The 26,433-nt window shown below is 39.3% G+C and overlaps 1 long non-coding RNA gene across 1 annotated transcript; it reads right to left on the bottom strand.

Annotated features, from left to right (window-relative positions):
• Positions 1–853: 853 nt before the first annotated feature.
• LOC124720504 lies at positions 854–3,635 on the bottom strand. The gene is made up of 3 exons (XR_007006181.1): positions 2,846–3,635; positions 2,606–2,766; positions 854–974 (listed from the first exon to the last, which is right to left on the bottom strand). It is a non-coding gene; the product is annotated as an uncharacterized LOC124720504 (long non-coding RNA).
• Between the last annotated feature and the right edge of the window lie 22,798 nt (positions 3,636–26,433).

Here is a 26,433-nt window from a genome sequence, read left to right as displayed (position 1 = left end):
GGCCCTTTCATATGGCTTTCACGGTGTATACGCTGAAATTAAATGTAAATAATATGTCTTCTTTAGTGCGTGTCACTCTACTGCAGTGTCACACATGACAAATAAGTAGGAAAACAGTAGAACGTGTATGTAGGGCCGTGTTTCTACCTACACTGTTACTTGGCTGAAAGTGTATAAGGTGCTGTGGCATCATGCAAACACAGCCAGATCATCACAGTGGCTGTGTATCTCTAACAAAGTCGACTTTGTCCTCACCTCGGTGACGATTAAAACGATTTTGCTCCTGGGTGGGCTCAAACCACCAATCTTTTGGTTAACAGCCGAATGTTTATATTAACATTGCAAAATATCTTCACTTTATTTTAGAAGAATAAGTTTTCATACCAATTAAGGAGATAACAGTTCATTCCTATCAGTACTAGAGTTGACTGTTGCCAGTAGATATTAACATGCAGGAAACATTTTTCATTACCAGCTGACATGACTACTTCAGAAAGCAGATGTAATATGGACAAACCAAATAAGCTACATGTAACCTGAAGGAACAGATGTTAATCAAAAAAGTCAAATTTTGGAATATAAAATGTACTTTATATTTTAAGAAAAGAGCATTCATATTTCCCAGAAACATGTGCAACATACACAATAAGTATCCACATTGTTGGGATATCCCAATTTAAGGAAAAACGTTTATATTTCAATAATCGGTCTAGGCCCAGGCTTTAAGAAAAAAAACTTACGTACTTCAGTAATTGGGTTTGCCCCAAAGTTAAAAAAAAAAATAATTTCAGTAATCGGGATAGACTCGAGCTTTAAGAAATAACTTAATTATTACAATCATTCCCTTAATATTGTCATTGGGTTTGATCCCAGATTAAGAAAATACTACACACTATGGTGTAGTAAGCAGTCGTGCACCTTCTAAACTCCAAAGCTGATTAGGATGATTGCATAGCTAGTGATGGAAAGGTAGCCTGAAAAGAAATTAAAATCCACATTAACATTACTGTAAACCTTTGTTTCTAAATTATGGATTACTAAGTTTGTTGCACTAATACTGGCTCAATGTTGGGGGAAAATGTTTGTGTAACATGGCTTTTTCTATCCATTTTTGTATGCAAATATTATTCAATTTTTTTGGTATGAATTTTGTTGTTTTGTATTGATTAAAAATGTTCATCATAACACTTGCCAGAAAAGTTTTTCACATGCACTAAACCAAGTCTTTGCCATAAAAGAACATTGCACTAGTGTTTAACAAGCAATTAAATTAATAACGGAATGAAACTCAAAGTGGATCCACATTTGTGTGTATTTACATCTTTATATTGTACTGTAATTAGATACTTAAATTCAACATTTATATGCCACACCTTTCAAAAACACTTAGATAACCAATAACAGAAAAAATACAGGCCTAGTTTAATGTTACAATTTAGGTGTTATCTAATGAGAATTATACCGTGCATGCAAGACACACTGGACCAAAGAAATGAAATGCCATGATGTTAATAACCTAACATCTAAACAAGATTAGCAAACAGTCTGAAGGTGAGTAACATTACTATGGGTGATAATCAATAGCAAGTGTAGTTTTCCTGGCTAGATGGTGTAGTTGCAGCACTCAATTTGGGATAACACCTGAACAATTTTAAATCTCCCCCCCCCCCCCCCCCCACCTCCATCCACAATGTTCTACATAGGACACAGCTTCTATAAAAGTAGTGCACCTGACCACACTCCTTTCAAACAATGAACTATATAGTGCGACATCCTAGTGTCTGTATCATTGTCAGGATGGAGATTTTGAGCTAGTGGGGGAACTTGAGGCAACTGCGAATCAGGAAGTTGTGTTAGCACAAAAATTATTGCTTTTACACATCAGCAATTATTCCATAATGTACCAATGCCACTGCTTTGGAACAAGACGTGTTGTGAACAATCATATTTGCTTGACAGTAACAAGCAGAGGTATATGGAAATATACAATGCTGCTTGCACAGAATTTAATCTCCTGTACAGTCATCAAATAATATTTTTTTTCGCAAATGAAACAGAATGTACAAACACTTTATGAGTGATTTGCAGTGTATCATTCAGCTGGTTTGTCATGTAATGGAATAATCCACACCGAGTTCAAGATGTGGAGTGGCTTCAGTTTTTTAAATAGCAATGTCTACAATTTATTCCACTTGACAGTCACATCAAATCATAAACAAGTATTTTGTTTGTCTTTAATTATGGTAATAGAGTTGCCTTCAGATAAGAATTATTTTTAAAGTGGTGCCTGAAACATGTATGCTGTAGCCTTTATCAATAGTGGATTTGGGGTCAGTCTGGAGGCAGTTTTCAGTTGCAATTTCTCATTTCTTTTGTGGATTAGTTTTGGTGGTTACACACCCATTAGCACACAGTATTAAGTTTACACAAGTTAGCCAACAGCATTGTACGTTCAAAGGTCAACACTGGAAGAAACATTGGAAGCGGTGCTAGAAGTAGCGCCTCAAACTTACAAATGTTAAACAAATAATAATTATTTGATTCCTTATATATGCCCTTTGGGGAAAGGAAATTTGCTAGATAAATTTCAAAGTGCCACACTTACCATTTCAGAAACTTCTGTTTTTACAAATTCCTTGCTTCACTTAGAGTGTGGTCACGGTCTTCCCCCCAGATGACGTCTGCGACCTGCCAGCTTGTTCGTTCTTCTGCTAATTGCAGTGGGCTGAATGGGAATATAGTTACCACAATTTTTTCTTGACTATCCTGTAACAAATATGAGAATTCATATAATATTGAATTACTTTCTCTCCATAATGTATATTTAAAAGTATGTTTTACTTACCTTCAACAAAATTTGCCAAATAAGATGTGCATGCAGATGGAGTTTCAGGCTTGCTCAATTTTTTGCACATGGCTTTGAGCCCTTTCCTCATTTCCTCAGGGGATTTATTTGGAAAAACTATGAGACGAGCTTATATTTCTTCTATTAAATCATTATTTCCTTTGTCTCGAACTGTCTCCATGTCATCTCTTCATGGCTTTCACAGAGCAACCCTGTGTCCATTTGCTCCAAACGTTTAGAAGAACTTGAAGCCATTGCATTTTGAGAGCTATACAGAGGTTCTAGCCATCCTTCAGGAGGTTGCTCATTTGTAGCAATAAAATAATACAGTCTACGTATACTGTCATTATCCGTCGCCTCCCTGTAGTTTTCTGATGGTAAAACAGTACTGCCCCAGTCTATATGTTTGCCTTGGCAACAAGTCCAAACAAGAACAACCATATTTACAATGTAATAACGGTTGTCTCTTTTTTCAGTGGGGACCCAGCAGAACATCCTCATCCACTGTCTGATTTTTGCTAGAATTCCTGTGAAGGAGCCTTTATAGGCCTGGAGAAAGGCTTAGGACTTGCTCCACTAGCAGCATCAAGAATTCTCCTCTGAAAATACAAATTCACCTTTGTGAGAAAGAAGTCTACCATCTGAACTACATTGAAGGCACACGCCCTCTCAAAAATTCTGTCCTTCAAAATTCTCACGAAGGCCTCACTTATATTATTGGTGTTGTGCCCTTCTACAGGGTGAAAAGTATTTAAACCGACAAACTCTAGCAGGTTGTAGGGGACATCAAAACGAATATTTTTCCCTAATTTCATTTTTCCATATGAGGATTATTTAAACCGGTGGAGTCTGCTCTTCAATTGTGAGAGGCCGTATTACGATCTTCAGTTGTTAGAGGGCGTATTACGCTCTTCAGTTGTAGGCAACTGCTGTCCACCAGTGTAGTAGTGCATTGTCTAATAGAGCGATACACCTGGAGCGAGTACACTGGTATGGTTGGTGCGTACTACGAAGCACCACAACGGACGAGCTGCACAGCGGGTTTATCAACAACAATATCCTAATCGCCATATCCTGCATCAAACGACCTTTGCTGCTGTGTACCAATGTCTGCGTGAGACCGGGTCATTTAGCAGATTACCTGGACAGGGACGCAGTCCCGCAGTAAGAACGCTGCAATTTGAGGAAGCTGTCTTGCTGCATGTGGAGCAGGATCCTTCAGTCAGCACTCGTGCAACTGCACATAACATGGGGACGAATCAGACGAATGTAAGAACAATCCTTCGACAGCAATTGTTACGTCCATTTCACTTATAGCGTATCCACAACCTGGAACCAGCTGATTATCCACTCAGAGACAGTTTTTGCAGTGGTACCTGGAACAGTGTGAAATTCATCCTACATTTCCATCCTCTGTGTTCTTTACCGATGAAGCAACGTTCGGGGAGTCTTCAACACGCACAATTCGCATGTTTGGAGTGAGGATAACCCACATGCCACAGTTACTAGCGCTCATCAAGTGCGGCTCTTCGTTAATGTGTGGGTCGGTGTTGTTTGGGACTGTTTAATTGGGCCGTATCTGCTACCTAGGCCATTAAATAGCAGGCACTATTACAATTTCCTCACCAGAATTGCTGGAAGACATCCTGCTCCCTACAAGACAATGCACATCGTTCCAACATGACGGGGCGCCGGCACATTTCAGTCGTCGTTTGTGTTGATTCCTGGACCGACGGTTCCCAGAAACTTGGATTGGCAGAGTTTTTATCGTGGCCTGCTCGATCCCCAGATATGCCCCTCTGGACTTTTTTGTGTGGGGAGAGATGCGCAACCTTGTTTACGCAAATCCTGTTGCATCAAAAGAGGATCTGGTTGCCCAGATAGTAGCAGCAGCAGGAACAATTCAGGATACTCCTGGGGTTTTTGCCCGTGTCAGACAGAACACGATCTGACGGTGTAACCTTTGTTTATGTGTCAGTGGAGGCATTTTTGAAAATCTACAGTAATTGAAATTGGGTTGTGTTAATGTGTTGTCTCTTGGTCATAAAAAAAAATGGAAAAGTGTTTGTTGGTTTAATTAATTTGCCACCAGAGAAATCTTCCTCTACCACTTTAAATATTCCTCATAGGAAAAAATGACATTAGGGAAAAATATTTGTTTTGATGTCCCCTACAACCTCCCAGAGTTTGTCGGTTTAAATACTTTTCAACCTGTATAAGCACACCTCGATTTGAAATGGTCCACAGTTCTCGCCTATCCCGAGATCCTTCCAAGTACTTCAATAATTTTTTGTTTTCACCAATATTCACTCTTGTTACATTATAGTTCACCACTGCTTAATTTTTTTGTTGGTGTAAACGTAATTCTTTTAAAATTGTGGAAGAACTCGCACTGTTTTTACTGTGGTATCGAATTTTTTGCTTTGAGAAGCCAGTGCAACACTGCCTATGGGACATGAAATATACACAACAAAGTTTTTGTGTTTGGGAAGCTCCTTCTAATTGCATTTTGGTCTCACTGGCTGTCATCAGTCAGAAACACACTTGGGCCATAGATGTTTCCCCCAGCAATATTTTCCCCTACTGTCTCTTTCAGTAATTGTAATCCCATTTCTATAAATCTGCAGCTTTCTGAAAACATAATCAAAACTCCAAGTGGTAACAGTGACAAAAGTTGTAATCAGAACACTTGCTTCTGTCTGCAAGGACTAAAGGGTAATCTGAACAATTCAGCTGAATTTCAACCTAAATCGCCTCGAGTGCAGTGGCTGGTGAATGATCTCTTTCAAACAGGGAGATTAATTTTTCTTTGACATCACTTGATGATTGGCTGAATCTTAAAGCAGCAGCACTCCCAACATTGTAGTTATGACCCAGCACCATGTTGATCTCACACAGCATTTCTTTATAGCATACTGCTTTCTCTACAGAATTACCTCTGTGTCTTGTCATGCACAGCACAAATTGTCACTGTATTTTTTGATGGACAGTTGGTGTTTTTTTGTTGCCATTAGCACTGAGCCATGAACTTTTACACTGCGAGTATTGTGGTGACAGACCAGCCTTCGTTTAAAAACGACGTACTTTCCTGATGCGAGTTCAGTGCCCCTTCTTGTATATGCTGTTTTTGTTATGTTTTCAAACTGTGCCAACCACTGTCCAAACTCCTGCCTTGTTTTATCTTCATCAAGAACATTTAAAGATTTAATTTCTTGCACATTACAGTCATTTCTGTGCAGCTCCAACACACGTGTTTCCCACTCTGGAAGAATTTCCTGTTGAGAGAAAAGCGCATGTATTACTATCACTTCTTCACTTGGCTTTATATAAATTATTTCAGAATTTTCTTCCCTACAGTGATATACACTTGATACGAGAAGTGTAGCAGGTATGTACACACATGATAGACCACACTGCGATTTGATATTTACCCATTTTACCTTGGGTAGGGAGGGGTAAAAACAAAACAATAATTAAACTTTTGAATTTTTTGGGTGAAAAACTTTTGTACTCTTCAGAATATGGTTAAGAATGTTTCATATTCACACAAACATTTCACTGGAAAAAAAGATGATGTATTAACTAAATTGAAGAAAGTACCTACACAGGTGATAGGACAATAAAAGGATGGAGCAGGATAAAAAGAATTCATATAATGATCTATTAGACATTTCTATGTCCCAACAAATAAATTTACCCTTTTTCTCAAAATTTATGTTAGATTTTCATGCAGGGGAAATATTAAGTATGTCCATTAACGTTACAGACTGTATGTACACTAACAGTTCTAGCCGTAACAAATTTGTTTGTACAGTTTAGTCTGATAGTTCCAACTCCAGATCTTATAGAAAATCTTTTTAAGACAAATAAATGGATATGTTGGTGTGCTACTGCAGATTATTTAAAATTTCTCAAGTTTCTGAGTGATTAGCTCTAATTTTACTAAACACCCAGCTCTGGGTGTTTAGTAAAATTTGAAAGCCAATCCTTACCAGCAAAACTTCTTTTCACTGGTAAATATGCCTTTTGTAGTACTGAGCTGAACATACTCAGCAACAATCTGCTTTACCTTGAATGAAGTTAAGGGAAGGACCATTTAGCCAAGCAAGTATATTCATCTTCACTGAGAAGAGTTTTTTTTATGTTTTCAGACCTTTTCGGCATTACTCTCAAATACCAGTGATATGTTTAAATTACAATTTTGAGTAACGGCTTTCATTTAAACCTGGCATTCATTTTAAACTTCCACAGCATACTCTGTGTCTGTCTCTTTAAGGTTTCAGTTTAATGTAATTTCTAGGCATTCTACACTACTGATAGTCTAATGATTTCCAAACTGAAATAAGGAGAGTAAATGAGCTAGTTACTAATTATTTAAAAAAAAAAAAAAAAAGAAAAAAAGAAACACTACTTATGATGAAACTGAAGTTGGGAGGCAGTCAGCTGCTCAAGATATGATTGCCTTTTTTATTCTACTTTTCTTTACCTTTCCAAATAACAGAAAAAAACAGCTCAAAGTGTAGCACACAAATGTGTCTTATAATACCAGTCCACAATTTTGAAACTTTTTACACATATACATGTTTCATATATATGTGAAACCTAAGAAAAAATGGACTATGAAAAAAGCTTTCCTTCAAAGTATCATTAAAAGTGTATGTTACTAACAAGAAACACAACATAAAAACCAAATTTATACAGAAACATATGAAGTGGTAATTTTCCAGTACTGGGAAATGAAAATAGTTATACCTCTGTATTATATTACGATTAGTGCACACTGTTTCATGCAGTTATTTAATCTCCTGCCTACTATCACATCATTTAAACTACTGGAGTTCACGGCAAGTTTTTTAATAATAAGGTAAACAAGTTGGCTTTATCTTAAACTTATTTCTTCCATTGTTTACTCCAACTAACTATGCCTTTTTTACCTGATCCTGCTTATCTCATTTTTACCCTACCCATACTCCCTGTCTTTCACATTTTATTTGATCCCCGAAATTTTATAATAGTAAGTAGCCGATATTACCGACATGCCGATAACAACTGGCAGGTGAGCAGTCTGGGTCCGTAGTTTCAAAAATGCAGACAGGGAATATAACCCACTCGAGAAATAGTAACAAATACTATTAACTATTTCACTCTTTTTTTCATTTGCTGAAGCCTTATCGTGAAAAGTAATGAATTTAAAATTGAATGCTTAAAAAAACTCTAAGTTCAGAAAATTAATATTAAATGCAGTACTTACAAAGACTTCAGTCTTTCACTCGTCCACAACACTTCAGGCTTTCACTCATCCACAACAATATCTTAAAACGAAATCATTTTTAAAGTAGAGTGCATAGAGTGAGTACGGACACCATTTTCTCATTGGTAGTCGTCTGTGTGTGTGTGTGTGTGTGTGTGTGTGTGTGTGTGTGTGAAACATACACACAAAATTCAAGCTTTCGCAACAAACTGTTGCCTCATCAGGAAAGAGGGAAGGAGAGGGAAAGACGAAAGGAAGTGGGTTTTAAGGGAGAGGGTAAGGAGTCATTCCAATCCCGGGAGCGGAAAGACTTACCTTAGGGGGAAAAAAGGACGGACTTGTGTCTGTATATGTGTGGATGGATATGTGTGTGTGTGCGAGTGTATACCCGTCCTTTTTTCCCCCTAAGGTAAGTCTTTCCACTCCCGAGATTGGAATGACTCCTTACCTTCTCCTTTAAAACCCACATCCTTTCGTCTTTCCCTCTTTCCTGACAAAGCAACCGTTGGTTGCGAAAGCTAGAATTTTGTGTGTATGTATGTGTCTGTTTGTGTTTCTATCGACCTGCCAGCGCTTTCGTATGGTAAGTCACATCATCATTGTTTTTTTATATATATATATATGAGATTTCATTCCCCTGCCCCATACGGGCAGGGGAGGGCTGGCAGCGACACAATCTGCCACTCTTCAGCCGAGTGACGTGAAAATTTATAAAAGGAGAAAACTGTACATATAAAGATGATAAAAATGGGGACATAAAAACAGAATAAGTGGAGACAATGAGGGTTAAAATATACACTGACACAGAGAGAGACTTAAGAAAGTCGACATAAAGTTAAAAGACACAGTTGGCGATCCTTGGAGCACATAAAATACAGTGAAAGTCGTGTGCACAGGTAAAAAGTTGGTCAAGGTACTAAGACACTCCAGAACAAAGACACTTCGAGACCAAAGCACACACGATGAAGAATAAAGACTGCTGTAAGAGACCTGCTGGGGGAGAGGCCTGAGAGGAGGGAAAAAGAGGGAAGAGCAAGGTGCAGTGGGGGGAGGGAGTGGGATGAAAACAAAAGGGGCCACACTGAGGGGCAGGAGATGGGCGGGGTGGGAGACGGAGAGGGAAATAAAGTCAGGAGGGAGTGCAGAGACACAGAAGGGGTGCACTGGAAAGGGAGGGGTGTGGATGAGGGAGGAAAACTGCTCAGAGGAGGGGAGAGGGAGCCCTGAGGAGTAGGAGGGGGGAAGGTAGGGTTAGAGTTGGTAGGAGGGGTAGATGTCAGGGTAAGTGCTGGAAGTTGCATTGGGAAAAGATGTGGAAGGTGTGGAGATGGAGAGAGGGCAGGATACGACGGTAAAGCCACGACAACGGGCCGGGGTGGAGAGGAACAGAGACACCGAGGAGTGAGGGGGATTGAGTCAACAGACAATGTACGAGGTGCAGATGTGTTCGATGAAAAGAAAAAGGTGAGGGAAGTGGTTGGGGTCATAGAGAATGCGTGTGGGTGACGGAAGGCGAGGTGGAGTGCACGGTGTTCTTGGATTTGGAGAGCTTAGTAAAATCTGGGAGGGGTGGAAATCCGAGCGACGCTGGCATAACAGAGGGTGGGGTGGATCGAGGATTCATAGGTGTGAAGGATGGTGGAAGGATGAGGTCCCCGTGTCCGTCCAGACAGGAGTTTCAGGAGGCGGAGTCTATTGCGAGCTTTGTGTTGGTCCGTCCATAGTCCATACTCCATTGTTATTAAAGGCTTAAAGTCCAATCTCTTTCAGGTTAGCCACACTTTCCGTTTTAAATTTCACCTTACTTTCCACATTTCCTCTTGTATCAAAAGTATAAAGTACTGAAAGAATCGATGGGACATTGATGTTTAGTGTTCACAAGAACCAGAAATAGAGATTTAATGATACATCTGCTGAAACTGAACTATCAAATAATTTCACGCAGTTAATTTTTTAAAATTATTATTATTTTTTATATATATCTTCACACCATGAAATGTTGAATGTGGTGACAGACTATTTTACAGCGTATGTGGAGTTCTATGTTACTTTGGAAAGGTGAAACGTTGTTTGCGAATTAAAAGCTATGGCAACAGATTGGCCTGTGGCGTTACCTGATGATTATGATCGTGCTATATTTAACGCATTTTGGTATATTTGATAAACCTTTCGTCACAAAAACTGAAATTGTATAGCAAATTCCGAGAACCCATTTAGATAATGGACATGTCAATACGCAAGTATTCAGATGCGTGTTATGTACATATATGTTACATGAATTGCGAAAGCTGCAAGGGATGGTGGGATAATGTGTAAAACGAGTAGTCCTAGTGCTAGTGACCTGAAATCTAGACCTCGGGCAAAGCTACTGTTGGTTGGGTTGTTTTGGGGGAGAAGACTAGACAGCAAGGTCATCGGTCTCATCGGATTAGGGAAGGACGGGGAAGGAAGTCGGCTGTGCCCTTTCAAAGGAACCATCCCGGCATTTGCCTGGAGCGATTTAGAGAAATCATGGAAAACCAAATTCAGGATGGCCGGATGCGGAATTGAACCATTGTCCTCTCGAGTGCGAGTCCAGTGTGATCAGTCTGTCATCGCAACCAGTCTTCATTGCCAACTAACAGCAAAACTATGAATATATATCCACCAAAAGGTGATGTGACATCAGCCATAAACACTGTCAGTGGCCAAAGACAATAGACCTAATGCATATCGAACATTCCTCTTGACTATGCACACTAACATGGAAATAATGGGAGAACTTTTAACTTAGCATTTTATTCTTAGATACTGTTTCGCTGTCATCAGAAAATGTGTTGGATTTCACTACTGAGAAAGAGAATTATGCATTCATGTTTGACAGAAGGCAGGTATTCGTATGAATCTATTGTGTTGCACACACGCGATGTGTAGTGTCGCGGAATAGTAAAGAGTTGGAAACGTGGAATACTGTCAAAGTTTCGTTGCCTATGCCGAGAGCCAGAGGCAGTAGGTTAGCCAAGAGGTAAGAGGATTGCACACGTATCGGAATGTGTCGTCACGCACGGGCAATGGCCCGGTTACACACAACAGGCGAGAGAGAATTGCTTAGTACGCGGGTTTGTGTTAGACGGAGACTTTCGTAGAGTGTAAGACAGAGGTATAGCGTCAGCTGTACTGCATTTCATAACTTCGCATAAGTCTGCCGTAACAACACGTAACTCTGTCACAAGAACACCTAAGGGGCGAGTACGACAGATGAATCGGCAGTATAAGTGGAACGAATGCATTCATTACAAATGAGCATGACGTCAGGACGTCGCTCGTGCTTCCTTTAAATACGCCAGCTTTGACAGCAACAAGGCACTCGCAGTTAGACTTGCAGTTAGATGTGTACTGGGTCGCTGCATAGCGCTCAGCTCGGTGATCGACATGTTAATCTTTATCAAGGAGATGTTGCAGTAAGGGCGGCCCATCCGGCAGCAGACGTGAGGGGGCAGTACCAGCTCTGGTCCTATCTGCTGCCACTGTCAATCATCGACCCAGGATTAGCAGACATCGCGGCAGACCCGCTCGCCGCCAATGCTGACCACATCAGTGAGCTGTTGTCGAGATCGTGCGGGGCCTAGGCCCTGTGCATCCGCTGTCACGACCGGGTGAGCCAACAACTCTGGGGGACTGCAGCCCGTTCCGCCCGTCCACTGCGGATGAGCCACCAGGAGAAGCAGGGAAGCAGACAGGGTGGGATGGAATACACTCCGCACTACGAGAACGCTTCTCCTGCCGACAGCGCCGGGACTCCAACCTGGAGCCTCCCACACGCAGTGGCCTACTGTCCGCCATCAAGCCGGCCGGCCAGCTGGGCGTCGCTAGCCACGTGCGGGCAAAGTGGGGGCATTCCATGCTACGTCACAGCACGTGGCACTGCGCTAGCAAAACTGGTGCGGCCCGGAGCTGGTGTCAGCGAGAACTCGGGGAAGGGCGTCGATATCACCAAGCTTAGCCAGACTGTGTTATGCGGGCCACATTGTACTCGGCAGGAATAAAGGTGTCACGAATTAATAATGTTTCTTTGGCATTTCTGACGCGTCCACAGTCATTTCCTAGCATCCTGACAACTGGAGAGGTCACCAATCGGCTTCCAGTCCACCGTAGGTGACCGGGACCACCGAGACGCCTACATATTAAGTGTGGCACATTACAGTTGCATGCGTAGTGAGAGGTTGTGAGGATATCATGTTACTGCTGATTTAAGTTGTGGATATTTAAGAGTCTACAACATAAAAAAGCCTCTATAACTGCAGTGCCTGTGAATTATCTTTATCACTCTGGCATTCGGCAGGTCAACAGTATGGCTTTGTACAGCTTTTTGACATGTAAGCTCGGCAGTGAATTCACATATGCTAATGGATGGTACTGTAGTTCAGTCAATTAGACTTTTACAAACCTTAAACCTTAGCAAAAAAAAAAGTATAATGGTCATCAAACTGAATCACCAACCTGATGGCGCACTGTAATGTTGTCTGATGATTGTACAAAAGTAAAATTGGTTGATACAACTGCCTTCTTTGGTGTGGTGTTAGACATCTCTGTTGGGAACATCACATTGATTCTTTACATCAAAAATTAAGAAAATGAATTTATACAATGAGAAAAATGTCAAAAATTCTGAACTGTGAGCAAATCAGTATGGGGATGTGCTGTTGCCAAGCATATAAATAGAGCACGTATACTGCAATAAAAATTAGGAAGGATTCTGTGCAACCTTAGTTATAATGAGAGTAATGTAAGAGATCTTCAATAGAATTGCCTAATTCTGCCATCAATGTTGTTGTCGTTGTTGTGGTCTTTAGTCCAGAGACTGGTTTTATGCAGCTCTACATGCTATTCTGTCCTGTGCAAGCTTCTTCATCTCGAAGTACCTACTGCAACCTACACCCTTCTGAATCTGCTTAGTGTATTCATCTCTTGGTCTCCCTCTACGATTTTTACCCTCCACGCTGCCCTCCAATACTAATTGGTGATCCCTTGATGCCTCAGAACATGTCCTACCAACCGATCCCTTCTTCTAATCAAGTTGTGCCACAAACTCCTCTTCTCCCCAATTCTATTCAATACCTCCTCATTAGTTACATGATCTACCCATCTAATCTTCAGCATTCTTCTGTAGCTCTTTTCTCTTCTTACCTAAACTACACTACTGGCCATTAAAATTGCTACACCAAGAAGAAATGCAGATGGTAAACGGGTATTTATTGGACAAATATATTATACTAGAACTGACATGTGATTACATTTTCACGCAATTTGGGTGCATACATCCTGAGAAATCAGTCGGCTGGAAAAGTTTTTCTTCCATTTATTCATAACATCATGGACCGTAATGGGAAAGTTTTGGCAGAGTTTCAAGTGGAGACAATCTTTCGACCTACCAAGAAAATTAGTGAAAGTTTAAGATCGGTGAAAGACGCGCGACATTTCTTAGCTACCCCAGGTGTGAATAAAATTCCGTGTAGCTGTGGCATGGTTTATATTGGAACAACTAAAAAGAGTGTCAGTACCCACCTAATGGAACACAAAAGGAACTGTAGATTGGGACAAATTGACAAATCAGCTGTAGCAGAACACGTTTTCAAAGACGGTGATCACGAAATAAAATTTAGTGAGACAAACATGATAGCTAGGACCTCACATTATTATACCCGCATGTATAGAGGTGCTATAGAGATCTACAAGCACGAAAATAATTTTAATAAAAAAGAAGAAGGATTAAAACTAGACAAGATATGGTCGACTTTGTACCAACAAAGTGACAATCGATTACGAGTAATTGAGAGAGATGGCACTAGCCAGAGAGAGTTCTAAAGTCGAAAGCTCGTGATGAGTGGTGGCGCCATCTAAGCACTCTATGTAAGTGGGACCTCCAGTGCCTAGCAGCCAGTTGCCGACTCACCTCAGAAGATGTTGCCCACAGTAGGCAATGAAACGTCAGGAAGGAGAAGAAGTTTTATACATGGACCACGGTAATTCAGCCCGGAAGTTTTAATTAATGAAGACGCCGGTCTTGAAAGCTTACATGTTGTGAGTATTATTAAACATATATTGATGGCAGTGAAGTTCGGTGGCAGGTTTATAAATACAAAATCAAATAGGGGTAATGCAGGAGTAGGTTTAATAATGAATAAAAAAAATAGGAGTATGGGTAACCTACGACAAACAGCATAGTGAATGCATTATTGTAGCCAAGATAGACACGAAGCCCATGCCTACCACAGTAATAAAAGTTTATACACCAACTAGCCCTGCAGAGACAAAGAGATTCAAGAAATGTATGATGAGTTAGAAGAAATCATTCACTTAGTGAGGGGAGACGAAAATTTAATAGTCATGGGGACTGGAATTCAATAGTAGGAAAAGGAAGACATGGAAAAGTAGTAGGTGAATATGGAATGGGGGTAAGGAATGAAACAGGAAGCCATCTGGTAGAATTCTGCACAGAGTACAATTTAATCATTTCTAACACTTGGTTTAAGAATCATGAAAGAAAGCTGTATACATGGAAGAGGCCTGGAGAAACTGGAAAGTTTCAGATAGATTATATAATGGTTAGACAGAGATTTAGGCACCAGGTTTTAAATTGTAAGACATTTCCAGGGACAGATGTGGACTCTGACCACAATTTACTGGTTATGAACTGCAGACTAAAACTGAAGAAACAGCAAAAAGGTAGAAATTTAAGGAGCTGGGTCCTGGATAAACAAAGAACCAGAAGTTGTAGAGAGTTTCAGGGAGAGTGTTAGGGAATTATTGACAAGAATGGGGAAAAGAAATACAGTAGAAGAAGAATGGATAGCTTTGAGAGATGAAATAGTGAATGCAGCAGAGGATGAAGTAGGTAAAAAGACCAGGGCTAGTAGAAATCCTTGGGTAACAGAAGAGATACTGAATTTAATTGATGAAAGGAGAAAATATAAAAATGCAGTAAATGAAGCAGGCAAAAAGGAATACAAATGTCTCAAAAATGAGATCGACAGGAATGCAAAATCCCAGAAATCTAGGTTGTGGTGACAGGCTGATCTGCAGTCAAGCCCAAGGCAAATCTGTGTGGTCTTGTATTGCCAATCATGAGAGGACAACATGCCTCAACAGTAAATAGCAACTTCGTTATAGTCTTGACAACTCTTTTTGTGCTTTTCTTGTCCTTCCCTGGCTCTCTCAAAGATTCCAAACAGGGTGTTTACAGTATGTAACAGCAAGGTTGGGTCTTGAAGGGATAGTCTTGGGTGCACTGTTGATGTCTGAGATACTCATTATCATATATAATAATTATGCTGGCATGCAGCCTTCAATGGAAAATATGTAGTAAGGCACAAATCAGTTATTGAGTTTACTTTCTTCAGATTTAATCATAGTTATAATGAGCACCAGCATAATAATTGGTAGTAAAACAAATATCTGTGAAACCCCAAACCTTCAATGTTCCAAAGTCTCTCCAAAAGAGACAAAGCCAAATTGTCTGTTAGTTGCATCTCATACGAGGTGTGTCAATAAAGTAGTGAGAACGGTGTGAAAAAAATGTTGCTTACCATTTTAGTCAAGTTTAGTGTTGTCTCCCTCAGAGTAATTCCCTTCTGATTGCACACACTTTTTCAAGCACTTCTGCCTTTGATGGTAACATTTCTCAAACTCACCATCTGTAATATCCTCCAAGAACCTCATCACAGCTTTTTGGACATCTTGTGTTGTTAGAAAATGGTGTCCCTTGACCGCAGTTTTGACTCTTGGAAATACAAAAAAGTCACACGGAGTGATATCTGGTGAATAAGGTGCCTGTGGTAGTACTGAAATTTGTTTTGAGGTTAAAAATTCCTGTACTGACAGAGCAGTAAGGGATGGCGCATTATCGTAATGCAGAATCCAATTATCAGCAATGTTGGCATGGACACAAAGAACTCTTTTTAATGAAGTCTTTCTAAAATTTCTGTGTAGTAATATTTGTTAACTGTTTGTCCAGGAGGCACCCACTCTTCATGAACAGTTCCTGTGGAATCAAAGAAGCACACAAGCATGCATTTTACTTTTGACTTTGACATGCGAGCTTCTTTTGGTCTGGGTGATGCCTTTGAGCACCATTGCGAGCTTTGGCGTTTTTTCTCTGGATCGTACTGAAAAAAAAAAACTTTCATCACCAGTGATAACACAGCTAAACAATTCTGGATTGATTTCCATTTGCTCTAACAGATCGGCTGCGACATTTTTCCGTGTTTCTTGCTGTTGTGGTCTGAGATTTTTGGGGACCATTTTTGCACAAATCCTTCTCATACCAAGATCTTCAGTTCTTCTGCAGTCATTTTCATGGATAATCTTCAATCAGATCGTACTGAGTTCACGCAAGTTGGCTGAGTTGACATCCGTCCGTGAGGTTGATGGTTGTCCACAGTGGTCTTCATCTTCAACATTTGTTCTGCCTTCACTAAACATTTTATGCCAATGAAAAACTTGAGCTCTTGATATAACCTCCTCTCCGAAAGCCTCCTGAAGCTTACTGTAAGTTGTCGTCACGTTTTCACCAAATTTAACATAAAAAGAAGTGACATACTGTTGCACAATATTATGCAGCTAAATTTCTGTGATGAGAGACACAAACACGTGTTAACTTATTACAGCACAACTCACAAATGAGCAGTTGCATCGATGTGCCGCTTGGACTAGAAGCAATTTATAGACCAAGGTCAAAGATATTGTGCCTACGCAGGCCTGCAGGGTTGCAACATCTTGCAAAGAAAATCAGTCTCATTACTTTATTGACATACCTCGTATACCTAGTTTTCATGTCTGTACAGGTATCAAGGAACTTGCTGCAAGCACACAGATCACTTCGTTATTGTGACCTAGTGGCTAGGGTAAAAAAAATTAACTTTTTCTAGAAAAACTACTAAATATTGTGAAGAAATTTTACTCTGATTATTAATTTAGGAATAATAACAAGTGAGGAAGTTTCATGAAAATCCAAAACATGGGGTGTCAGGCCTGGATGAACTCAAGTAAAACTGTCTTTTTTGTGTGTGGACAAAACATTTGTACGATTTCCAATTTATTTGGGTATCAATTCACAGGAAAGCCATTAGTATATTATTAAAAAGCCAAAAATTTTAGGAATTATGTAATACCAAAGTTAGATTCTAGGTTGGGGGAATGTGCTACAAGCATTTTTCTATATCCTTGCAATTTTTCCGTAAACCAGATAAAAACATATATAATTTTTTTAACTTCACTACTCAAAGAGTATTTTTGCAAATAAATATCACTTTGTATGGACTTGTGAGGCAAAGGACCAAATTATCAAATCATCGCTACAATGAAAACTCGGTATAAAAATTGTAGCCTGAGACCAAAAGTAACTGCAGCTACTCTTATAAGAACATGTACAACATTATGTGAAAATTTAAGGCAGAGGATGACAAATAATAGAATTATTGGATGATTTAACATGGAATTACCCTTCGGACAAAAAGAATTGTTATAGTCCAGAAGCAAGACTTCTTGAGCTAATACCTTGATACTCTTGCAGTGTATTACTTAATGAGCTAGGGATTCTTGCAATCACATCTTAATAATCTATGCGATTTGAAATTTGTGGTGGTCAGCATTGGCTCCTTTAGAAAGGACGGCAGCATCAGTTCATTCGAATGTGAGGGAGAGTAATTATTAGTTCACATTCACAAAAATGAATTTGGCAGTTTTACAAACTGGTCAGATTACTGCTGGTAACATTTTTCATTTATGCAGGGTGTACATAAAGTCCAAGAACACTTTCAGTTATTTATTGCACAAGAACCAAACATTTGTCATTTCAAAGAGAAACTCTGTAAGTTCTTTTTCATGTATACCACCACAGCATAATTTGGTAATTTGTTGATAGCGTTAGTCGCAAACATGGCGAGTTCAGGTGTGGAGGTAGCTTTCTGTGGGTTGGAGTTCAACAAAAACAAGTGTGCTACAGTTGTTCATCAGGAAAGTGAACAGGCATATTTGTTGAATCTGGGGTACAAAGATCCACACGAATGCATTGAATTTGAGCACGATTTCCAAAAGGTAAATGTTTCTTGTGTCTTGTCATGTCCAAAACTGTACGGGTCTTTCTTCTTCACCAAGAGCACTGTCACTGGATATTCCTACTTGGACATGTTGCAGCAATGGTTGATACCTTAAATGCATTTTGTTCAACACAAACAGGTTAATTTTAAACTGACTTTCATACTGCAAATAACTTTATGTTAAATATTCTAATGAGCAAACAGCCCACTCCAAATTGTGAAAAACTTCAAAATTGATTGTAAGAAAAATACTGAGAAACCCAGTGTACACAATCTGAAATTTGTTCTCTTCTAGAATCTCCAAAACGTAATAAACTGAAGTTTGGACCCAGAAATATTTTAAATAGCTACCTAGACACTATAGATTTACTTTGTGTAGCTGAACTTCAGCTTATAGATGGTAAAGTTGCTAACTTTCCCCTTCCAAGCTACCACACAGTAATTTTTGTAGAACTAACAAAAGAGCGATGTCTGTGTAACAATACTACATAATGTAACCCCACAATTAAAACCAAATGAATCACAAGAAACATTTTCCACGCATTACAGCAGACATTACATTTCTTAAGCTTTTAGCTATACAGCGTCTCTCTCCTAAGAGACGCCAGGCACATTTTCTCGGGAGTTTTGGAGACATTTGCAATTTTGTTTTTTTACATTGTGCAGCTCGTCAACTCCAACAAATACTGCTCATCAAGTCTTTCATGTGACACCCATTACTGATGGACAACATCTGCTTTCCACTACAAACAACACAATTTTTCAGTAGAGTCTGCCATCATATGCCTGATCCTCTGTCAAACAAACTGCTCTGTATTGTTAGGTCACCTACCCAAAAGTTTCAAAGCAGCCAGTTGTACCTCTGTTCAAAACAAGTGAGCGGAAAGATTTTAACAACTGCAGGCACAGCGCCATCCTATCAGAAGGGCTTCAACGGTATAGAACACTTAACTTTGTGGAATGTATCTGCTTGTTAAGGTTCCACCAGTCTTGTTCCCAGAAAGGGAGATCAACAAGTACACCCTTGTATTGATTTTAACAACTTCTTTACTGCACCCACTGAACAAAATATATGGCAGGCGTATTTCTAGATTTCAAAAAGGTGTTTGATCTTGTCAGCCACAGATTATGTTTGGAAAAACTACAGCACTATCAAATTAGTGAAGGTGCAATAATTACTTCAAATATCTTTTTGGACAATGTCCAAAAAAAAGTGCTAATCATATGTATACATTTTATTATATAAGCCTTCAGTCACAGAAGTAAGTAGTAAAGCATTATTCGTGATTCCAGCCTCTTTTCCCTTTTGTTTGTTATATTTACCGATGATATACCCCAAATCCATTCAGAAACGTCTACTAGTACCAAGTGTTGATATAAATACACAGTTTTCACATCACCGTACTCATTGATTCCCATGCTGATAAAAACTGGAAGCTAGTAAATTGATAACATAGAAACAAGCTACCTTAGAATAAGACAAAACTATGAACATAAACTTTTGTTAATCACAAAAGGTAACATCAGTGATGTATGATGTCAAGGACTGAAAATGTGCCATACATTGGGAACTGACAACAAAGTTCTGGGTGTACGGTTGATGCTCTGTATTTACACATACCTAAAAATGAAAACACTGAGCAGCTTTCACTATGCTTTCAAGTGCCATCTTTACACTGTACATTTCATAACCACATACTGTATTCCATTCTGGTGCATCTCTCACAAAGATATTTAGTACAATGCAGGAGCCAAAAATCAAGGTAATTCAAAGATCCCTCTTCCTTCTACCATATCTACAAATAGTGTAGCTCAATATCTTATCAGTGTCATATTACATTCACAAGACCATGTGCTGTACATATGACAATTTTTCATACTTTTACAAAAAATAACTGTGTCTACTATCATCAGACCTGCTGTTCCTGACATGTTTTAGTTTACTAATGGCCATCTAAAAGTCAAAGTGTGGTGCACAGTAGGGTACACTCTTCCAAAATAAAATTTATGGTGCAGGAACACTTCTTATTCTGCATAAAAATTTATAAATACTAGTAACAAATGAAGGTGACCATCCCTTACATACGAATGTGTGTTTTAATTTTTCCCCATTTTATTTGTTTTGTGTGACATATACCTAGTTACATGACATTTACAAATATGGTTACTGAGTAACTACTTTTATGAATATAATAAACTACAGTAACATTATGTCTGTCATGTCTGATGCTTTCACAGAAAACACATTGTACGACTAACGACTCATTATTAGTCATGTATCTTACATTACTAAATAAAAAAGTATGTATGTTTAATGTATGTAGTTCTTGTTGATATATCTCATATCCACCTGTAATTACAGATTTCTGGCATTAATAAAAATCAGATCTTCCTTAATCTTTGTCCTCTAGTTTTCATTACATTTTCAAAATGTCTTACTTGCTGCCTCACAAACATGATGAATTCAAAACACTGATACCTGTGGCTAACTCGCAATGAACTGCATCAAAATCCAGTCAAAACTGAATTAACATGAAACTATGTTTTCAATAAAAAAGTGAAAAGTTTCTCAATGTAACAGAGGTATCAACATTAATCCAAAATCAATGAGGAAAAAGAAAGTTTCAAAAGTAGTAAAAACAAACAAATTTCAAGAGTGACCATTGTACAAAATACAAATAGGATTTATTTTTCACAAAATTCTGTAAACCACAGGCATAGGAAAAACTCCAGTACATTATATTCAAATACATTAAACAAAAAAACAGAACAAATGTAATGAAACATTACTTAATTTAGTAACTAGAGACACTGTTTACAAGCCAACCAGTGAAAACAAAACAGTGTAAGAAACTGCAGTTCAAAATAACAGCAGTGTTCTGGAAGATAACGAACTGAAGGATGTAACTGAGTGACAGTCGGGATACAGGTGCTGTAGAAACATTCTGGGGAAAATCTAATCAGAATATGAGATTCAAAGTTTTATCAAGCCAGTGCTCCCCTCTAAAAAGTGTTTAATAAAAACGATGAATTAACATTTTGCACCCCCCCCCCCCCTCCTGGTTTCTGCCTCAAACCACCAATTTAATCTTTTCATATCGAAGTATCAGTGCCTTTAGCACGAACCACTAATGCTACAAAATCTATGATTTAGGGCTCATATGGTGAACAGAAGGATTGATTGTGAGTGATACTGTAATATTAATGGTTGGGTCAAACAATACTTTAGATGTTTATAAGGACAGTCTTGGAAACACCGATAAAATCTTACCAAGTGTTCATTTCAGTAACAACACAAATTAACTTAACATCTGGTCTTGGCAGCCACAAACAGTGGTTGTGTGTGTTTTTGTCTATCTGGCAGAAAGCTTACACATTTAGTAGTCTTTTTGTTGTGCCTGTCTGCAACTCAACATCTCCGTTATATGATGAGTAGCAATCTGTCCTTTTCATAATACTGTCATTATTCCACCCTGGATTTTTTTCCAAAAGCAGAATATTCATAAACTATGAAATGGCAAGAAGGGAAAGCAGAAGGGTGGAAGGAGTATATAGAGGGTCTATACAAGGGTGATGTACTTGAGGACAATATTATGGAAATGGAAGAGGATGTAGATGAAGATGAAATGGGAGATACGATACTGTGTGAAGAATTTGACAGAGCACTGAGAGACCTGAGTCGAAACAAGGCCCCGGGAGTAGACAACATTCCATTAGAACTACTGACAGCCTTGGGAGAGACAGTCCTGACAAAACTCTACCATCTGGTGAGCAAGATGTATCAGACAGGTGGAATACCCTCAGACTTCAAGAAGAATATAATAATTCCAATCTCAAAGAAAGCAGGTGTCGACAGATGTGAAAATTACCGAACTATCAGTTTAATAAGCCACAGCTGCAAAATACTAACATGAATTCTTTACAGATGAATGGAAAAACTGGTAGAAGCTGACCTCGGGGAAGATCAGTTTGGATTCCGTAGAAATATTGGAACACGTGAGGCAATACTGACCTTACGACTTATCTTAGAAGAAAGATTAAGGAAAGGCAAACCTACCTTCCTAGCATTTGTATACTTAGAGAAAGCTTTTGACAGTGTTGACTGGAATATTCTCTTTCAAATTCTGAAGGTGGCAGGGATAAAATACAGGGAGTAAAAGGCTATTTACAATTTGTACAGAAACCAGATGGCAGTTGTAAGAATCGAGGGGCATGAAAGGGAAGCAGTGGTTGGGGAGGGATTGAGACAGGGTTGTAGCCTCTCCCCGGTGTTCTTCAATCTGTATATTGAGCAAGCAGTAAAGGAAACAGAAGAAAAATTTGGAGTAGGTATTAAAATCCATGGAGAAGAAATAAAAACTTTAAGATTCACTGATGACATTGTAATTCTGTCAGAGACAGCAAGGGACTTGGAAGAGCAGTTGAACGGAATGGACAGTGTCTTGAAAGGAGGATATAAGATGAACATCAACAAAAGCAAAACAAGGATAATGGAATGTAGTCAAATTAAGTCGGGTGATGTTGAGGGAATTAGATTAGGAAATGAGACACTTAAAGTAGTAAAGGAGTTTTGCTGTTTGGGGAGCAAAATAACTGATGATGGTCGAAGTAGAGAGGATATAAAATGTAGACTGGCAATGGCAAGGAAAGCGTTTCTGAGGAAGAGAAATTTTCTAGCATCGAGTATAGATTTAAGTGTCAGGAAGTCGTTTCTGAAAGTATTTGTATGGAGTGTAGTCATGTACCCAAGTGAAACATGGACGATAAATAGATTGGACAAGAAGAAAATAGAAGCTTTCGAAATGTGGCGCTACAGAAGAATGCTGAAGATTAGATGGGTAGATCACATAACTAATGAGGAGGTATTGAATAGAATTGGGGACAAGAGGATTTTGTGGCAAAACTTGACTAGAAGAAGGGATCGGTTGGTATGACATGTTCTGAGGCATCAAGGGATGACAAATGTAGTATTGGAGGGCAGCGTGGAGGGTAAAAATCGTAGAGGGAGACCAAGAGATGAATACACTAAGCAGATTCAGAAGGATGTAGGTTGCAGTAAGTACTGGGAGATGAAGAAGTTTGCACAAGATAGAGCTGCATCAAACCAGTTTCAGGACTGAAGACCACAACAACAACAAACAACGAAATGGAAAAACTATTATGTGATAAATTCACATATCACAGTTTTCACTTGAACACGAAGGGGTAATGGAAAGATCAAGTATGCAATAGGTTCTCTTCATTAATTAAAATTAGCAGCTGTACAAAACAGGTGCATTCTCCTTCAAACTGAAAAGTTTGCCTGAAGACATCAGTGTTCCACCAAAAATAAAAACAGCGTGAAAGCCAGTGACGTAAAAGTGCCTATGATGAGACAATTGATTCTCAACAAGTGAGTTACCATTAGAAGTACCGAATCCAGGGTACCAGATGGCAGGAAGACATTGCCCCACTCTGGAAAAAGAGAAGAAATTTTCATTTGTTACAGCTGACAATGCTAGATCTAAAAAAGAAATAAGTAGTGAAGCAAAAATTGAATTATACTTGATCCTATAGGATTACATGGTGTACAGTGAATGTACGTGTAATATAGGACATGTCAAAAATACGAAAACCTACATTTTCACATACTTCCTAACTATTCTAACATCATGATTATAATTAACAATATTTACAGATTTAATGTGAGCAGTACTCATCAACACTGTAAAATTCCTTTTCCACGAGATAATCCTTTAGGTTCTTTGAAAACTTAGTGTCATGTACATTGTCATCAGTTTTTTAGGCAGACTTCTTAGTATTCCATTAAATTTCGAGCATGCAGGTGTGCAAATAAAATTTCTTCCACCGATATGTCGGCTGCGTATCGTCCAGCCATCGTCAGAGTGAGTCGCAAACTGACGCCAAAGTGCCGAGCGTGGCCTGATATGCTCCCTGCGGTGGTGCTACACATGCAGGTCACAGACGCTGGTCGGTGGCAGAGAGATACGGTTACACACACACCACCCGTGGTGAAGGTGTACAGACATTCAATTCACTTATCGATGTATGTTTGGCAGCGGTGACATAGTGATGACTTATCTGCAGTTAATTCCACCAAGAGTCGAACTTCACGCTTTGTCCAAATTAAAACCATTATCTCTGTTTATTAAATTATTAGCTAATCTAATGTCAATAAGATGGAATGAGGAATCTTTTAAGAGTCAGGCTGTTAGCAACAGAATAGGACAAGCCCACCATTTCAAAAGTTATATGAATATGGTATCTGTTCTTTTGGACATGTCCGAAAGAACAGATACCATCTTCATATAGTTAAGGCTAACAGGCCATTGACCTTCTTCTTCTGTGCTGGATGCACACGCATTGCCCAAACACTTACAGGACTCGATAAGATGGTCTGCCGCAAGTAGTGAGTGTAATGGGCAGCGGAACTACAAATGTAGTGTGTGGACATTAAGTTGGGAATGTGGGTCTCACGGGGAGTATGGAAGGGATAAATCCCTGCAGTCGCACTACCCTCTGTGCCCTCAGTGGTTTAGATGGATGCACAGTCAACGTGGTGTAGTGGTTATGATACTAGACTGTTTGCATGGAGGGCTGCGAGTTCAAAACTGACCTGAACAGTAAAATTTTATGCCGGCACGGTAGCTCAACGTGTTTGGTCAGAGAGTTAGCTACCTTCTGTAATAAAAAGACCTGAGTGAACGTATCAATCAACAGCCTGAACAGGTGTCATCGGACGTCCGACCCAAACAAATTCAACAAACTATATAGAACATAGCGAGATAAAAAAAAGGATGGATAGGGCGTCTGTCATGTAAGCTGGAGATCCGTGGTTTGAGTCCCGGTCCGGGCAAACGTTTTCAACAGTCCCCATTGATGTATATCAATACCTGTCAAGATTGCGAGTATATGCACTGCAATTTGAAGACTTTAAAGGACCAGTATTTACAGGTGCACTTTTCTTATTTTTTTCCAAGTTTGGAATGTATATATGTGCTACTCAGAGTTTTGCAGTCTTTGTCTGTCGCACTGAGCCAAACTGTACAGACTTTCTCCCCTATTGATGCCAGTTTCTCTTTTCTGGCTTGCTGAAATAAAGCAAGAGATGCAATGAAATCAAACATAAGCTTTCGTAACTAAGGCATTACGATACTGATCAAAAATCACTGTATAACGTTATATGCATGTTACTCAGAAAGAAACAATTGCCGACGTACCTTATTATGATATAACGGGTCATATATACACTTTTCCTTGCTGTATGCCCGAATTAAGATGCTTAACGCCTGTTTGCAACATTTCCTTTCTAGAATGAAGCAATCGATTAAAAAAATGCTTTCACAAAAATTAAGTATCAAAGAGTCTACTGCGGAAAAGAAGTTTTTTTCTGCAATTATGAAACTTACTGAAAAAAATGCGGAAATCCCCAACACAAAAATATGAAATTAGCACTAGCCGCCCAACAATAAGCAAATAACAAGCAGAAAGCACTGTGGTATCCCCGTCTGCGCATGCGCAAGTTATCATTGCCTACCGGGCATGCACGGATTGACGACAGTTTAGAACTGCTCTGTATTCTGGTGCGTGGATAATGTGTCTGCTAATTTTCATAGTTTCATCTGTTCTACCGCTAGATGGCTGTTGCGCTAGACCAGAACCTTTCGCGGCGGATTGTCATGTAATACCCACTTAAGACGATACTTCTGTTGGGTATACAAATGGTCCCTAGACCAAAGACTATCCAAAATCTTTGGCCCTACTTTCCCATCACCAACAGAACCCAAGGTATAATCCCCGGAAGAATACCGTTTTTATGCACGGCATTTTGGCACATTGTAGACAGTGCTTGCTGTTGCATGTGTACCAGTTTGTCAGGGCAAGGATGTTGGGGCAAAATATGAGGGTCATCCACAGAGTAAGTTCCATTTGATTTTATAAAACAAACGTGTACAGATAGTACAAAAATCTACAACTGTTAAACTACTTTTCTACATAGCTTCTGAAATTTTGTAGGCACTTGTCATAGTGTGGCACAAGCTTCTGTATGCCTTCTTCACAGAAGATTGCCGCCTGTGTATTCAGCCATTTGGTAACATGTTCTTTCAGCTCATCATCATCGTTGAACTGTTGACCACCAAGGACAGATTTTAGGTGTAAGAAGAGGTGAAAGTCGCTAGGAGCAAGGACCGGGCTGTACAGAGGATGATCAAATGCATCCCAGTGAAGTTCCTGTAAAAGTTGTTTGGTCACATTCGCCA

Source organism: Schistocerca piceifrons, chromosome 11 (genome assembly GCF_021461385.2).
Source record: "Schistocerca piceifrons isolate TAMUIC-IGC-003096 chromosome 11, iqSchPice1.1, whole genome shotgun sequence".
Taxonomy (NCBI): Eukaryota; Metazoa; Arthropoda; class Insecta; order Orthoptera; family Acrididae; genus Schistocerca; species Schistocerca piceifrons.
Note: the sequence above shows the minus strand (reverse complement) of the source record. Positions and strands in the feature narration are given on the sequence as shown.